Source organism: Erinaceus europaeus, chromosome 16 (genome assembly GCF_950295315.1).
Source record: "Erinaceus europaeus chromosome 16, mEriEur2.1, whole genome shotgun sequence".
In the NCBI taxonomy this organism is placed as follows: domain Eukaryota; kingdom Metazoa; phylum Chordata; class Mammalia; order Eulipotyphla; family Erinaceidae; genus Erinaceus; species Erinaceus europaeus.
Window position 1 is genome coordinate 36244696 of NC_080177.1, and position 18363 is coordinate 36263058.

The 18363-nt window shown below is 39.6% G+C and overlaps 1 pseudogene; it reads right to left on the bottom strand.

Annotated features, from left to right (window-relative positions):
- Positions 1-5099: 5099 nt before the first annotated feature.
- LOC103110093 (large ribosomal subunit protein uL13-like) lies at positions 5100-5696 on the bottom strand (annotated as a pseudogene).
- Between the last annotated feature and the right edge of the window lie 12667 nt (positions 5697-18363).

Sequence of the window (18363 nt, forward strand, 5' to 3'; positions counted from 1 at the left end):
TCTCCTCTCCTCTCCAGGATCAACTAGTAATACCAAAGGAGACCACCTGGGACTGGAACGACTACAGGAACCCACCAAATTGCCGGTGAGTGCAAACACGTGTGGCTGGTGACAGAGAGGAGCCTAGGGAGAGATTAAGTGGCTGGTAACAGTCCGGCAGTTGTCAGTTGAGACACCACCTCCAGTCTGTTCCACCAACAAGGGGACAGCTGAGGGGAGGAGAGGACTCCCTGGAGACTCACTGAGTGCAACTCTGGGTCTCCATTGCTACTGCCCTCAGAGTCTGGAGCAGCAGCAGGGAGGGACACCAGGGGACAGATATCTAGCCAGGAAACTCAGGAGAAGACCTATACCTTGGTGGCATAGCAGTGGGGCTGTGAAAGTCTCTTTGCATAACCACTGGATTATCTCTGCCACACCCTGCTTTATCTCTTGATCAGGAGTCAGTGATTAAGCTAAGAAGCCTACTTGTAGTTTAAAAGCCCTCAGGCTCCCATAGCCTACAGGAAGAAAAAGAACAAGAGGCTATTAAACCACTGAGCTCCAACTCAGGTATTAAAATACTATTGAAACAACTGTTAACTTCCACCACTGTAAACCCTTTAATTACCTTACTTAGACACAAGTCAATCCAGGCAGTAGTGATCAGTAATTTGAAAAGTACTGAGAGAGGGAACTCATAACATAATATATAAAATGGTTAAACCAACAAGAAGAAATAATGGACAAACCAGGACAAGAGTCCAGCTAAAAGCCCCGCAAAGGGTGAAGCACAAAATAATGAGTTCAACATCCAAACATTAGCTAAGGAAATAATCACAGGAGTGAGTAAAGAGTTTGAAAGAATTGTAATCAGAAATACAGGAACAACAAATGAGAATATGGAAGAAAACACTAATTATCTCAAGGTTATTAGAGAGCTGAAAGCTGAAATAGCTGAGCTAAGAATACAACTAGATGAACAAGCTAAAACAGTATCAGAACAGGATAACAAAATAGATGAACTCCAGAAAACAGTAGAGGGAAGAGAGAATAGAATCAATGAGGCTGAAGACAGAATTAACAAGACCGAGGACTAATTAGAAACAACGAAAAAAGAAGTAAGAGATCTCAAAAAGAGATTAAGAGATGCTGAAAACAACAACAGAGTCCTATGGGATGACTTCAAAAGAAATAATATATGCATTATTGGCTTACCAGAGGAAGAAAGAGAGGGAGAGGAAGAAAGCATTCTTCAGGCCATAATAGCTGAAAACTTCTCTAGTCTAGACAACATCAAGACATAAAGATTCAAGAAGCCCAGAGGGTCCCAAACAGAATTAACCCAGACTTAAAGACACCAAGACACATCATATTTAGAATGGAAAGGAATAAGGATAAAGGATCCTGAAGGCTGCAAGAGAAAAACAAAGAGTCACCTACAGAGGAAAACCCATAAGATTAGCAGCAGACTTCTCCACAACACTACAGGCCAGAAGAGAAAGGCAAGATATCTATCGAGTGCTCAATGAGAAAGGCTTACAACTACGAATACTGTATCCTGCTAGACTGTCATTCAGACTAGATGGAGGCATCAAAACCTTCTCAGATAAGCAAAAGTTGAAGTAATCAACTATCACCAAGCCTGCCCTGAAAGAAGTTCTGAAAGGTATTCTGTAAACAATCAGACCACCATAAATAGGTCATATATCAGAACACTCTAAAACTCTACAAGAATGGCATTAAAATATTTTCAATCTTTGATATCAATAAATTTCAATGGCCTGAATTCATCTATTAAAAGACACAGAGTAGGAAGATGGATCAGAAAATACAACCCAACAGTATACTGTCTACAGGAAACCCACCTAACTCAACAAGACAAACACAGACTTAAAGTGAAAGGATGGAAAACTATCATACAAGCCAATGGCCCACAAAAAAGGGCAGGAACAGCTATTCTCATATCTGACACGATAGACTTTAAAATACATAAGTTTAAAAAAGATAGGAATGGACACTACTTAATGCTCAGAGGATCAGTCAACCAAGAGGACTTAACAATTATTAACATCTATGCACCCAATGAGAAGCCATCTAAATACATCAAACATCTACTGAAAGAGCTACAGCAATATATTAACAGCAACACAGTCATAGTAGGGGACTTCAACACCCCACTCTCTCAACTTGACAGATCATCCAGGCAGAAAATCAATAAAGACATAAGGGAGCTAAATGAAGAGATAGATAAACTAGAACTGTTGGACATTTTCAGAGTCATTCATCCCAAGAAACTGGAATATACATTTTACTCAAATCCACATGGGTAATTCTCAAGGATAGACTATATGTTAGGCCACAAAGACAGCATCAGCCAATTCAAGAGCATTGAAATCATCCCAAGCATCTTCTCAGACCACAGTGGAATTAAACTAACACTTAACAATCAACAAAAGACTAGTAATAGTCCCAAAGTGTGGAAGCTCAACAGTACACTTCTTAACAACTTCTGGGTCAAAGAGGAAATAAAGGAGGAAATCAAAATGTTTCGAGAGTTCAATGAAAATGAAGACACAAGCTATCAAAATATTTGGGACACAGCTAAAGCAGTCCTAAGAGGGAAGTTCATAGCTATACAAGCACACATTAGGAAACAAGAAAAAGCACAAATAAACAGCCTGATTGCACATCTTAAAGACCTAGAAGAAGAACAACAAAGGAACCCTAAAGCAACCAGAAGGACAGAAATCACTAAAGTTAGGGCAGAAATAAATAACATTGAGAATAGGAAAACCATACAAAAGGTCAACGAAAGTAAATGTTGGTTCTTCGAAAGAGTGAACAAAATCGACAAACCTTTAGCCAGACTCACAAAACACAAAAGGGAGAAGACCCAAATAAATCAGATGAAAATGAAAGAGCAGATATCACAACAGACACCACAGAAATTCAACATATCATGCGAGGCTTCTATGAACAACTATATGGCACCAAGCTAGAGAACCTGGAAGAAATGAATGATTTTCTAGATACCTACCAACTTCCAAAACTATGTAAAGAGGAAGTGGATAATATGAACAGGCCCATCACAGCTAATGAAATTGAAACAGTTATCAAAAATATTTCCAAAAATAAAAGTCCTGGACCAGATGGTTTTACAAATGAATTCTACAAAACCTTCAAAGAAGAACTAATACTTCTACTTTTAAAAGTCTTCCAAAAGATTGAAGACACTGGAGAATTCCCTGCTGGCTTCTATGAAGCCAACATCACTCTGATACCAAAAGCAGACAGGGACACAACCAAAAAAGAAAACTACAGACCAATATTTCTGATATACATAGATGCTAAAATATTGAACAAAATTCTAGCCAACTGGATATAGCAGTGTATTAAAAAGATTGTTCATCATGACCAAGTGGGGTTTATCCTAGGCATGCAAGGTTGGTTTAATATACGTAAATCAATCAATGTGATCCATCACATCAACAAAAGCAAGACCAAAAACCACATGGTCCTATCAATAGATGCAGAGAAATCCTTTGACAAAAAACAACATCCCTTTATGATCAAAACACTACAAAAATGGGAATAGATGGAAAATTCCTGAACATAGTGGAGTCTATATATAGCAAACCTACAGCCAACATCATACTCAATGGTGAAGAACTGGAAGCATTTCCCCTCAGATCAGGTACTAGACAGGGCTGACCACTATCACCATTACTATTCAACATAGTATGGGAAGTTCTTGCCATAGCAATCAGGCAAGACCAAGAAATTAAAGGGATACAGATTGGAAGAGAAGAAGTCAAACTCTCCCTATTTGCAGATGACATGATAATAGTCACAGAAAAACCTAAGGAATCCAGCAAGAAGCTTTTGGAAATCATCAGGCAATACAGTAATGTGTCAGGCTATAAAATTAACATTCAAAAGTCAGTGGCATTCCTCTATGCAAACACTAAGTTAGAAGAAATTTAAATCCAGAAATCAATTCCTTTTACTATAGCAACAAAAAGAATAAAATATCTAGAAATGAACCTAACCAAGGAAGTGAAAGACTTGTATACTGAAAATTATGAGTCACTACTCAAGGAAATTGAAAATGACACAAAAAAGTGGAAAGATATTCCATGGTCATGGGTTGGCAGAACTAACATCATCAAAATGAACATACTACCCAGAGCCATCTACAGATTTAATGCTATCCCCATCAAGATCCCAAGCACATTCTTTAGGAGAATAGAACAAATGCTACAAATGTTTATCTGGAATCAGAAAAGACCTAGAATTGCCAAAACAATCTTGAGAAGAAAGAACAGAACCGGAGACATCACACTCCCAGATCTCCAATTGTATTATAGGGCCATTGTCATCAAAACTGCTTGGTACTGGATCATGAATAGACACACTGACCAGTGGAATAGGATTGAGAGCCCAGAAGTGAGCCCCCACACCTATGGACATCTAATCTTTGACAAAGGTGCCCAGACTATTAAATGGGGAAAGCAGAATCTCTTCAACAAATGGTGTTGGAAAGAATGGGTTGAAACATGCAGAAGAATGAAACTGAACCACTGTATTTCACCAAATACAAAAGTAAATTCCAAGTGGATCAAGGACTTGGATCCACAAACTATCAGATACTTAGAGGAAAATATTGGCAGAACTCTTTTCCGCGTATATTTTAAAGGCATCTTCAATGAAATGAATCCAATTACAAAGAAGACTAAGGCAAGTATAATCCTATGGGACTACATCAAATTAAAAAGCTTCTGCACAGCAAAAGAAACCACTACCCAAACCAAGAGACACATGTAGAACCTGAACTGGAATTGGCGTATTGCACCGAAGTAAAAGACTCTGGGGTGGGTGGGTGGGGAGAGTACAGGTCCAAGAAGGATGACAGAGGACCTAGTGGGGGTTGTATTGTTATATGGGAAACTGGGGAATGTTATGCATATACAAAGTATTGTATTTACTGTTGAATGTGAAACATTAATTCCCCAATAAAGAAATAAAAAAGAAAATCTAGTACACTTATTTTATCTCTCTTTCTCTCTCTGTCTCTCTCTCTCTCTCTTTTTTTTTTTGAGCAGTCAAGTTTAGTGGGCTCATACCAGGAATCTATGGGTTTTAAGGGCCTCTGTGAACTTGCAAATTTTCTTCTCAGCCTGCTTCCGTAGCCTCATGAGCTGCTTCTTCTTGTGGTAATGCATCTTGGCCTTCTCCTTGTGCTTCTCTTCCAGGGTGGCTGTCACTGCCTGGTACTTCCCGCCCACTTCATGAGCCAAGCGCCCCAGATAAGCAAACTTTCTCGTTGGCTTCAGATGCACAACCTTGAGGGCAACCGGAACCACCATCTGCTTTTTCTTGTCATATGGAGGCAGGATGCCGTCAAACACCTTCAGACCCAGGGCAGCCTGACCCCGCTTGGTTTTGTGAGGCAGCATGCCTCACACGGTCCTCCAGAAGATGCAGCTGGGGGCTTGGAAGTGGTAGGGTCCACGAGAGGGGTTGGTGTTCATCTGCTTGCAGAGAAAGGCCAGGTACTTCAGCTTGTTCCTGTAGAAATTGCCAGAAATGTTGATGCCCTCACAGCGTACAACCACCACCTTTTGGCCCAGTAGCACTTGCTTGGCCACGATGGCCGCCAGGTGGCCCAGGAGATGGCTTCGGCCATTGAGGATCAAGACCTGCCCCTCCACCATCTTTAGTAGCTGCCTGGCCTTATTTTCTCTTTTACTCCAATAAAGGCCAGTAGTGTCTAGGTGGTATATATAGTAAGTTCAATTTTCTTCTACAAAGCACAGACTCAAAGGCACAATTGAGATTTATCTTTATGGGGAGACACTGGAAAGAGGTTTCAACCATGGGCACTATGGTCTAAAAATGGACTTCTTTTGAAAGAAAATCCTCTCCACATTTCATCTCTCTTTTTTTTCTTAATATTTATTTATTTTCCCTTTTGTTGCCCTTGTTTTATTGTTGTAGTTATTATTGTTGTTACTGATGTCATTGTAGTTGGATAGGACAGAGAGAAATGTAGAGAGGAGGGGAAGACAGAGAGGGGGGCAGAAAGATAGACACCTGCAGACCTGCTTCACGGCTTGTGAAGCAACTTGCAGGTGGGGAGCTGGGAGCTCCAACCAGGATCCTTATGCCTGTCCTTGCGCTTTGTGCCACGTGCGCTTAACCCGCTGCGCTACTGCCCGACTCCCTACATTTCATCTCTTAATATGTCATTGTCTTGCCATGGAGGCTGATAAACTTATTTGCAATGGCATGAACACTACATCAACCAATCAGAAGGTACACTGGACTGTGTTAGACATTGCTCCTCTCCCATTCATTTCCATAGGGTGGAGAGGTGGTGGAAGACTTGAGATTTGTGGAGAAACTAAGGACTGGAATAACAACATGGGATAATAGTTCCCCACCAAGTGATCTGATATATTATACCATGACTGTTCCAATGTGTATAAGGTAACTCTACACTGAGCCAATCCCACTGAAATTTCCAGAAGCATATCAAGTATATGTACCTCTACTCCCAAACTGCACCTTCTAAGATTGCTTGTCAATAAGGCCAGAAAAAGGAAAAAAAGCACCTAAGAGTCTTTTCTTCATCCCTTAATTTGGGCACCTTGGTCCCTTCTTCCTTTTTCTTTTCTTTTTCTTTTTCTTTTATTTCTTTCTTTTTTATTTTTATTTTTATTTTTTTTACTAACTCTGGCTTGTGGTGGGATGGGGGATTGAACCTGGGACTTCAAAGCCTCAGGCATGAGAGTCATTTTGCAGAGCCATTATGCTATCCCCCCTGCCTGCCCTCATTTTTGTAGTTTTAAATTTTCACCTGTTCTCAGAGCAGAAATGGAGTCCCTTTCTCTGTGATGTGTAAAATGTTTTGTGTTTTCCAATATTTTAATTTACTCCCTGTATTTATCATCTGCTTAAGATGTCCCTCATGTCTGACAGATTTCTTCCTCCCAGATAGAAAGAAAAAGAGGAGGTGAAGTCTATTATATATTAGTCTCTATAATGTATTATTTTAATATATTAATCTTTATATATTAGTCTCTGTCTCTGTCTCTCTCTCTCTATATATATATATATATACACACATATATATATATGTATATTGTTTTTGTTTTTCTCCCAGAGGAGGTGAATAAAGGGTAGGTGAATGAAATAGAAAGATGACAAATTAGGGGCCAGGCAGTGGCGCACCTAGTTAACTGCATACTTTACCATGTGCAAGATTCCAGGTTCAAGCCACCATTCCCACCTGCAGTGGGGAAGCTTTACAGGCAATGAAGCAAGTCCTGCAGGTGTATCTCTATCTTTCTCCCTCTCTCTCTGTCTCCCCTCTCAATTTCTTTCTATCCTATCAAATAATAAAATAAAAGATGTCTAATTTACAAAATCTCACTGAGTGGGCATATATGGTCAGTAGTAGAATTAAAACTGTAAAGAAATGTCAGAATAGATTTGCAGAGACCTTGTATTGTACTATTCCTGGTGAAAAGCATGGGTCTGTAAAATTGCTGATGAGTGAATAATATATTGCACGACATGGACTTTGGTTTCATTCCTCAAGACTGCCTCAAATATGGCAGCACTGGATTGAAGACAAGGAGCTGGGTGGTGGCACACCTGGTTAGGCACACACATTAATTACCGTGCACAAGGACCCACATTCAAGCTCCTATTCCTCACCTGCAGGTTCATGAATGGTGGAGTAGTGATGCAGGACTCTCTCTCTCTCCTTCCTTTCTCATTTTTTCTGTGCTATTAAATAATAAATAAATATTTTAAAACAAACCAAAAAGATTAAAGCCAAAAAGGATTGGGTAAAAAAGTGTAGCCTTGTGGTCTGGGAAGTGGTACAGTGGATAAAGCATTGGATTCTCAAGCATGAGGTCCTGCATTCAATCCTGGCAGCATATGTACCAGAGTGATGTGTGGTTCTTTCTCTCCCCTTCTATCTTCATGAATAAATAAATAAAATCTTAAAAAAAAGGTAGGGGGTAGGGCAGTAGCACAGTGGGCAAAGTTCAAGGACTGGCATAAGGATCCCAGTTTGAGCCCTGGCTCCCCACTTGCAAAGGGAGTTGCTTCACAAGCAGTGAAGCAGGTCTGCAGGTGTCTTTCTCTCCCCCTCTCTGTCTTCCCCTCTTCTCTCGATTTCTTTTTTCTTTTTTTTTTTTTTAAGGATTAATTAACAAAACCATAGGGTAGGAGGGGTACAACTCCACACAATTCCCACCACCCAATCTCCATATCCCACCCCCTCCCCGGATAGCTTTCCCATTCTCTATCCCTCTGGGAGCATGGACCCAGGGTCATTGAGGGTTGCAGAAGGTAGAAGGTCTGGCTTCTGTAATTGCTTCCCCGCTGAACATGGGCGTTGACTGGTCGGTCCATACTCCCAGTCTGCCTCTCTCTTGCCCTAGTAGGATGGGTCTCTGGGGAAGCTGAGCTCCAGGACACATTGGTGGTGTCTTCAATCCAGGGAAGTCTGGCCGGCATCCTGATGACACCTGGAACCTGGTGACTGAAAAGAGAGTTAACATACAAAGCCAAACAAATTGTTGAGCAATCATGGACCCAAAGCTTGGAAAAGTGGAGAGTAAGTATTAGGGAGGTACTCACTGCTAACTCTAGTATACTTCTGCTTTCTTACTTTGGTGCCATACTCCAAACTCAGTCAATTTCTGCTTTGCGTTTCTACTTCTTTTTTTTTTTTTTTTTTACATGCATAACATTCCCCAGATTCCCATTTAACAATACAACCCCCACTATTTCATTCATCATTTTTCATGGACCTGTATTCTCCCCACCCACCCACCCACCCACCCCAGAGTCTTTTACTTTGGTGTAATACTCCAATTCCATTTCAGGTTCGACTTGTGTTTTCTTTTCTAATCTTGTTTTTCAACTTCGGCCTGAGAGTGAGATCATCCCATATTCATCCTTCTGTTTCTGACTTATTTCACTCAACATGATTTTTTCAAGGTCCATCCAAGATCGGCTGAAAACGGTGAAGTCACCATTTTTTACAGCTGAGTAGTATTCCATTGTGTATATATACCACAACTTGCTCAGCCACTCATCTGCTGTTGGACACCTGGGTTGCTTCCAGGTTTTGGCTATTACAAATTGTGCTGCCAAGAACATATGTGTACACAGATCTTTTTGGATGGATGTGTTGGGTTCCTTAGGATCTATCCCCAGGAGAGGAATTGCAGGGTCATAGGGTAGGTCCATTTCTAGCCTTCTGAGAGTTCTCCAGACTGTTCTCCACAGAGGTTGGACCAATTGACATTCCCACCAGCAGTGCAGGAGGGTTCCTTTGACCCCACATCGTCTCCAGCATTTGCTGCTGTTACCTTTTCTGATGTGTGACATTCTCACAGGAGTGAAGTGATATCTCATTGTTGTCTTGATTTGCATTTCTCTGACAATCAGAGACTTGGAGCATTTTTTCATGTGTTTCTCGGCCTCTTGGATCTCTTCTGTGGTGAATATTCTGTCCAATTCCTCCCCCCATTTTTGGATGGGGTTATTTGTTGTCTTGTTGTTGAGTCTGGTAAGCTCTTTATATATGTTGGTTATTAAACTCTTATCTGATGTATGGCATGTAAAGATCTTCTCCCATTCTGTGAGGGGTCTCTTGATTTGGGTAGTGGTTTCTTTTGCTGTGAAGAAGCTTTTTAATTTGATGTAGTCCCATAGGTTTATACTTGCCTTAGTCTTCCTTGTAATTGGATTCGTTTCATTGAAAATGTCTTTAAAATTTATGCGGAAAAAAGTTCTGCCAATATTTTCCTCTAAGTATCTGATAGTTTCTGGTCTAACATCCAAGTCCTTGATCCACTTGGAATTTACTTTTGTATTTGGTGAAATACAGTGATTCAGCTTCATTCTTCTGCATGTTTCAACCCATTGTTTCCAACACCATTTGTTGAAGAGACTCTGCTTTCCCTATGTAATAGTCTGAGCCCCTTTGTCAAAGATTAGATGTCCATAGGTGTGGGGCCTCATTTCTGGGCTCTCAATTCTATTCCACTGGTCAGTGTGTCTGTTCATGTTCCAGTACCAAGCAGTTTTGATGACAATGGCCCTATAATATAGTTTGAGATCTGGCAGTGTGATGCCTCCGGTTCTGTTCTTTTTTCTCAAGATTGTTTTGGCAATTCTAGGTCTTTTCTGGTTCCAGATAAACATTTGTAGCATTTGTTCTATTCTCCTAAAAAATGTGCTTGGGATCTTGATGGGGATAGCATTAAATTTGTAGATGGCTCTGGGTAATATATTCATTTTGATGATGTTAATTCTTCCAACCCATGAGCATGGAATATCTTTCCACTTCTTTGTGTCTTTTTCAATTTCTTTGAGTAGTGACTCATAATTTTCAGTATACAAGTCTTTCACTTCTTTGGTTAGGTTTATTCCTAGATATTTTATTGTTTTTGTTGCTATAGAAAAAGGAACTGATTTCTGGATTTCAATTTCTTCTAACTTAGTGTTTGCATAGAGGAATGCCACTGACTTTTGAATGTTAATTTTATAGCCTGACACATTACTGTATTGCCTGATGATTTCCAAAAGCTTCTTGCTAGATTCCTTAGGTTTTTCCATGTATACTATCATGTCATCTGCAAATAAGGAGACTTTGACTTCTTCTCTTCCAATCTGTATTCCTTTAATTCCTTGCTCCTGCCTGATTGCTATGGCAAGAACTTCCAACACTATGTTGAATAGTAATGGTGATAGTGGGCAGCCCTGTCTAGTACCTGATCTGAGGGGAAATGCTTCCAGTTTTTCACCATTGAGTATGATGTTGGCTGTAGGTTTGCTATATATAGACTCCACTATCTTCAGGAATTTTCCATCTATTCCTATTTTTTGTAGTGTTTTGATCATAAAGGGATGTTGTATTTTGTCAAAGGCTTTCTCTGCATCTATTGATATGACCATGTGGTTTTTGGTCTTGCTTTTGTTGATGTGGTGGATCACATTGATTGACTTACGTATATTAAACCAACCTTGCATGCCTGGGATAAACCCCACTTGGTCATGATGAACAATTTTTTTGATATACTGCTGTATCCGGTTGGCTAGAATTTTGTTCAATATTTTCGCATCTATGTTCATCAGAGATATTGGTCTGTAGTTTTCTTTTTTGGTTGTGTCCCTGTCTGCTTTTGGTATCAGGGTGATGTTGGCTTCATAGAAGCTGGCAGGGAGTATTCCAGTGTCTTCAATCTTCTGGAAGACTTTTAAAAGTAGAGGTATTAGTTCTTCTTTGAAAGTTTTGTAGAATTCATTTGTAAAACCATCTGGTCCAGGACTTTTATTTTTGGGAAGATTTTTGATAACTGTTTCAATTTCATTAGCTGTGATGGGCCTGTTCATGTTATCCACTTCCTCTTTACTTAGTTTTGGAAGTTGGTAGGTATCTAGGAAATCATTCATTTCTTCCAGGTTCTCTAACTTGGTGGCATATAGTTGTTCATAGAAGCCTCGCATGATATGTTGAATTTCTGCAGTGTCTGTTGTGATTTCTCCTCTTTCATTTACTATCCGATTTATTTGGGTCTTCTCCCTTTTTTGTTTTGTGAGTCTGGCTAAAGGTTTGTTGATTTTGTTTACTCTTTCGAAGAACCAACATTTACTTTCATTGATCTTTTGTATGGTTTTCCTATTCTCAATGTTATTTATTTCTGCCCTAACTTTAGTAATTTCTGTCCTTCTGGTTGCTTTAGGGTTCCTTTGTTGTTCTTCTTCTAGGTCTTTAAGATGTGCAATCAGGCTGTTTATTTGTGCCTTTTCTTGTTTCCTAATGTGTGCTTGTATAGCTATGAACTTCCCTCTTAGGACTGCTTTAGCTGTGTCCCAAATATTTTGATAGCTTGTGTCTTCATTTTCATTGAACTCTCGAAACATTTTGATTTCTTCCTTGATTTCCTCTTTGACCCAGAAGTTGTTAAGAAGTGTACTGTTGAGCTTCCACATTTTGGCACTGTTACTAATCTTTTGTTGATTGTTAAGTGTTAGTTTAATTCCACTGTGGTCTGAGAAGATGCTTGGGATGATTTCAGTGCTCTTGAATAGGCTGATGCTGTCTTTGTGGCCTAACATATGGTCTATCCTTGAGAATGATCCATGTGGATTTGAGTAAAATGTGTATTCCAGTTTCTTGGGATGAATGACTCTGAAAATGTCCAATAGTTCTAGTTTATCTATCTCTTCATTTAGCTCCCTTATGTCTTTACTGATTTTCTTCCTGGATGATCTGTCAAGTTGAGATAGTGGGGTGTTGAAGTCCCCTACTATGATTGTGTTACTGTTAATATATTGCTGTAGCTCTTTCAGTAGAAGTTTGATGTATTTAGATGGCTTCTCATTGGGTGCATAGATATTAATAATTGTTAAGTCCTCTTGATTGACTGATCCTCTGAGCATTAAGTAGTGTCCATTCCTATCTTTTTTAATCTTATGTATTTTAAAGTCTATCATGTCAGATATGAGAATAGCTGTTCCTGCCCTTTTTTGTGGGCCATTGGCTTGAATGATAGTTTTCCATCCTTTCACTTTAAGTCTGTGTTTGTCTTGTTGCGTTAGGTGAGTTTCCTGTAGACAACATATTGTTGGGTTGTGTTTTCTGATCCATCTTCCTACTCTGTGTCTTTTAATAGGTGAATTCAGGCCATTCACATTTATTGATATCAAAGATTGAAGATATTTTAACGCCATTCTTGTAGAGTTTTAGAGTGTTTTGATATATGTTCTATTTGTGGTGGTCTGGTTGTTTATAGGAAACCTTTCAGAACTTCTTTCAGGGCAGGCTTGGTGATGGTTGCTTCCTTCAACTGTTGCTTGTCTGAGAAGGTTTTGATGCTTCCATCTAGTCTGAATGACAATCTAGCAGGATATAGTATTCTTGGCTGAAAGCCTTTCTCATTGAGCACTCGATAGATATCTTGCCATTCTCTTCTGGCCTGTAGTGTTTGTATGGAGAAGTCTGCTGCTAATCTTATGGGTTTTCCTTTGTAGGTGACTCTTTGTTTTTCTCTTGCAGCCTTGAGGATCCTTTCTTTATCTTTATTCCTTTCCAATCTAAGTATGACATGTCTTGGTGTCTTTAGGTCTGGGTTAATTCTGTTTGGGACCCTCTGGGCTTCTTGAATCTTTATGTCTTTGGTGTTGTCTAGACTAGAGAAATTTTCAGCTATTATGGCCTGGAGAACGCTTTCTTCCTCCCCTTCTCTTTCTTCCTCTGGTAAGCCAATAATGCGTATATTGTTTCTTTTGAAGTCATCCCATAGGACTCTGTTGTTGTTTTCAGCATCTCTTAATCTCTTTTTGAGGTCTCTTATTTCTTCTTTAGTTGTCTCTAATTCATCCTCAATCTTGCTAATTCTGTCTTCAGCCTCATAGATTCTATTCTCTCTGCCCTCTACTGCTTTCTGGAGTTCATCTATTTTGTTGCCCTGCTCTGATACTGTTTTAGCTTGTTCAGCTAGTTGCCTTCTTAGCTCAGCAATTTCAGCTTTCAGCTCTCTAATAACCATGAGATTATTAGAATTTTCTTCCATATTCTCATTTGTTGTTCCTGCAGTTCTGATTACAATTTTTTCAAATTCTTTACTCACTCCTGTTATTATTTCCTTAGCTAATGTTTGGATGTTGAACTCGTTGTTTTGTGCTTCACCCTCTGGAGGACTTTTAGCTGGACTCTTGTCCTGGTTCGAGTCTCCATTATTTTTTCTTGTTGTTTTAACCATTTTATATAAGTTAACAGTTTTTTCAATCCCTGAGTTGGAGTTCAGTGGTGTAAAAGCCTTTTTTTTTTCCCCTGTAGGCTATGGTAGCCTGAGGGCTTTTAAACTATCAATAGGCTTCTTGGCTTAATCAGTGACTCCTGACCAAGAGATAAAGCAGGGTGTGGCAGAGATAATCCAGTGGTTATGCAAAGAGACTTTCACAGCCCTTCAGCTATGCCACCGAGGTATAGGTCTTCTCCTGAGTTTCCCGGTTAGATCTCTGTACCCTGGTGTCCTTCCCTGTTGCTGCTCCAGATTCTGAGGGTAGTAGCAATGGAGACTCAGAGTTGTACTTGGTGAGTCTCTGGGGAGTCCTTTCCTCCCTTCAGCTGTCCCCTTGTTGGTGGAGCAGACTGGAGGTGGTGTCTCCACTGACAAACTGTCGAACTGTTAGCAGTCACTTAATCTCTCCTTAGGCCCCTCTCTCCTCTCTGTCACCAGCCACGCGTGTTTGTACTCACGGGTGATTTACTGGGTTTCTGTGGTCATTCTAGTCCTGTCTTGTTTCGGTCCGGGTGGTCTCCTTTGGTATTCCTAGTTGATCCGGGAGAGGAGAGGAGAGGAGAGAAAGCGATCTGCTGCTCGTAGCTCCGCCTCCCTCTTCTCTCGATTTCTTTCTGTCCTATCCAACAACAACAATAGCAACAACAATAATAACTACAACAATGATAAACAAGGGCAACAAAAGGGAAAAAATAGCCTCTAGGAGCAGTGGATTTGTAGTGCAGGAACTGAGTCCCAGCAATAACTGGGAAAAAGGAAAAAAAAAAAAAAGAAAAAAGTGTAGTCTTGCATTTCTGAAGTAAGACATCACATTTATACTGGAGAAGACAATAAATTTCTTTCTTTCTCTTTCCCTTTCTTTTTCTTTCTTTCCCTCTTTCTCTCCTCCCTCCCTCCCTCCCTCCCTTCCTTCCTTCCTTTCTTCCTTTCTCTTCCTTTCTTTCTACCTCTACAGGACCTTGCCCTCAATGTAGAACAGTAATGGCAAAAACTGCCTGCTCTCTGAAGGGAGGCTGGGTCAATGTACTCTGCCACTGGAGGAAGACTGGTCCTGAAATGAGTGCAGCCTAGATCATTCCTAGCTATGAACATGAAACGTAAGCTCAGACTGACAGGGATACAGAGGTTACACAGGCTCCTGTGCTAAATTTGAATAGATATGGGCTTCTGGTCAGATCGATGAGGTTTACAGTTAATGGTATTTATAAACTTTCCCCATATTTGGGAATTACTCTCTCCTCTGATTCAGCTTTCTGGTGCTATTCCTAACTCTGACACAATCTACCCACACAATACTTTTAGCTTGCCTGCATGTTAGTTGTTGGGCCCAGGCAAATATTAGTAAAGTCATGGTCCCATCATCGGAATATACCTAAAATAGACAGTAAATTTCAACAGCACCAGTAGAGACTCTGGGAAATTAGCAGTAGCATGAGAAAATAAAATCAGAAATCAGAAAATTTATGAGAGAAATAGAGTCCTCAAAGGGATTTGTTTTTTAATGAATCAAGGAAAATAGCATCTGAGTGGAAAATGTTTATCCATGTTAGAGGATGACTGAGAACAATGCCACAAAATGAACATTAGCTGGGAAGGGTGAGTGCCTTAAGATGCCTTTCTTAATAAAAGAAGTAAAAAGATGCCTTTCTTAAAAAATATTTATTTATTCCCTTTTGTTGCTATTGTTGTAGTTATTACTGTTATTGTTGGATAGGACAGAGAGAAATGGAGGGAGGAGGGGAAGACAGAGAGGGGGAGAGAGAGATAGACACCTGCAGACCTGCTTCACTGCTTGTGAAGTGACTCCCCTGCAGGTGGGGAACTGGGGACTGGAACCGGGATCCTTACGCTGGTCCTTGCGCTTTGTGCCACCTGCATTTAACCCTCTGCACTACCTCCCGATCCCCCCCCTTTAAAAATATTTTATTTATCTATTTTCCTTTTTTTTTAATCGTTGTGGTTATTATTATTGTTGTTATTGATGTCATTGTTGTTGGATAGGACAGAGAGAAATGGAAAGAGGAGGGGAAGACAGAGAGGGGGAGAGAAAGATAGACACCTGCAGACCTGCTTCACCGCTTGTGAAGCAACCCCCCTGCAGGTGGGGAGCTGGGGGCTTGAACTGGGATCCTTAGACTTTGCGCCCTATGCGCTTAACCCGCTGCGCTACTGCCTGACCCCCTTTAAGATGCCTTTTACAAAGAGAAATGGAAAGAAACAAAACATGTCAGTGTGCCTGAAAACCAGTTACAGAAAGGTAGAAGGTGAAAGGTAAAGGAGGGAGAGGGGAAACATGTAATCCTATCTACTTTTATTGAGAATCTTTTGGAGACAAATTCATTTCTGTTTTTGTGGTAATGCCTCACACTGTATATCAATTTGAAAGTAAATAATTTTCTATGTAGGCGACATATTGCTAGTCATGAATGAAAGTCTTCACCTACCCTGGCTATTTTAACAAATGTTAGGGATAGATTGCTTTGAACTGAATCTATGGAATACATCTTTTCTGTCTATTTTTATGTTACAAGTTTTCGCAAGGAGTAAGTAAGAGAAGACATATTGTTAATGATTACTTCAAAGGATTTGGATCTGGATGGAATATAAGTCATGGATTCAGCTTGAAACAATTTTTCCCCCTATATACTCAGAGATTTCCTGTTCTTGGGTGACTCACTTTTAAATGAATGTGAACCTTACTAATGAAAAAGATTGTATTCTCACCTGTAGAAGAAAGCTTCACAAGTAGTGAAGCAATTCTGCAGGTATCTCTTCCTCTCTGTCTTCCCCTTTCCTCTCAGTTTCTCTCTATCTCTATAAAATACAAAGTTGTGACTGGAAGGGGACTTTAAATCTCAGTTGTTTCGGTATGCTGGTTTCAGACAGATTATATATATGTATGGATCAAGCCCTTGTTATAATATGACATAAAAAAAGAACCATTTACACTGAAATGTCATTCAAGTTGTATGAGATCAATATATTTAATTCTCAAGCTAGCAAAACTTCATTTATATGCTAGTAGTATTGGTTTGTGCTTCATAGTTGTAAGATGATTAGCATGTTATTTTGGTAATAAACTTATGGCCATATTTAAATAGTCAACAAATAATTTCTGAACAGTTGCTATGTCAAGGCACTGCCATAGATGTTATGGAAGATGTGAGACTATATAAAACACACTGTCTTAATTCAGAGTGCTCACAATTTTGAGGAGGAAGATAGTTGCATAACACATGTACTAGCTATATTAAGACATGGACTTTCCACTAAATTCTTACTCTACTTTTTTTTCCTCCCTGAACATGGCTCATCTCTGGCTAATGGTAGTGTGGGGGCACTGAACCTGGGACCTTGAAGGCTCATGCTTGAGAGTCTTTTTGCATAAGGGTTATGCTGTCTACCCTTTCCTCCCTTAGGATTTATTAGGCAGTTCCTTTCTGTAGTAGTGCCATGAAAAAAGATGATGGAAATCAGTACTGATTGGAGGTCATGGCAGAAATATATGAGGGTATGTTATGTTATGTTAGTAATACTTATACGAATGTATTTTTTTCTTTCATCTAAATTTATATCTGTGTAGAAAACAAAATCATTTGTTTTTTAAAAAATTTTATTTATTTATTTAATAGAACAGAGAGAGATTGAAAGGGGAAGGGGAGGGAGAAAGACAAAGAGATACCTGCAGCACTGCTTTACTGCAGAGACTATATAAAACACTGTCTTAATTCACTGCAGGTAGGGACTGAGGGCCTGAACCTGGGTCCTTGTACATGCTAACATGTGCACTTAACCTAGTGCACCACTGCTTAGCTCTCCAAAATACTAGTTGACTGATTAGCCCACATTACACGATGCATTGTTTTGTTTGTTTGTTTTGCTTAATGAGTATAAAGCCCAAGCTCATTTCTGTTTTTTAATTTTTTTAAAATTTATTTTATTTATTATTGGATAGAGACAGAAAGATATTGAGAGGGGAGGGAAAGCTAGAGAGGAAAATGGACAGAGACACCTGCAGCTCTGCTTCGCCACTCATGAAGCTTTCCTCCTGCAGGTGGGGATCAGGAACTTGAACCTGGGTCCTTGTGCACTGTAATGTGCGCACTTAACCAGGTGTGCCACCACCTGACCCCCTTTTTCTTCTTTTTCCTAAAATACTATTTGGCTAGAAGCTTTAGCAATAATGAACAATGACAAGGTTAGCAGGAGGCTGAGTGTTGTAGTAAGTGTAATTTTTCCCCATTAATGTACACATCTCATTTAAATGTTGGTAAACTAATGTTCAAAATGATAGCATAATCTGGTTATGAGTCTTCAGGTATAGCTTCACTATAAGGTACTGATATTTGACAACATTCTGATCTTTTACTTTGGTTATAAATGTGCTAAAATTGAATATACTCTAGTATATCGTGAATGTGATATTATACCTGAATTATATTCTTTGAAAGTAAAATAAACAACACTTGTAAACAGATAATAATGATAACTACAGTAAATATATTGGGTCGTTTTCCTACATTTATTTGTTGTCACTCATAAT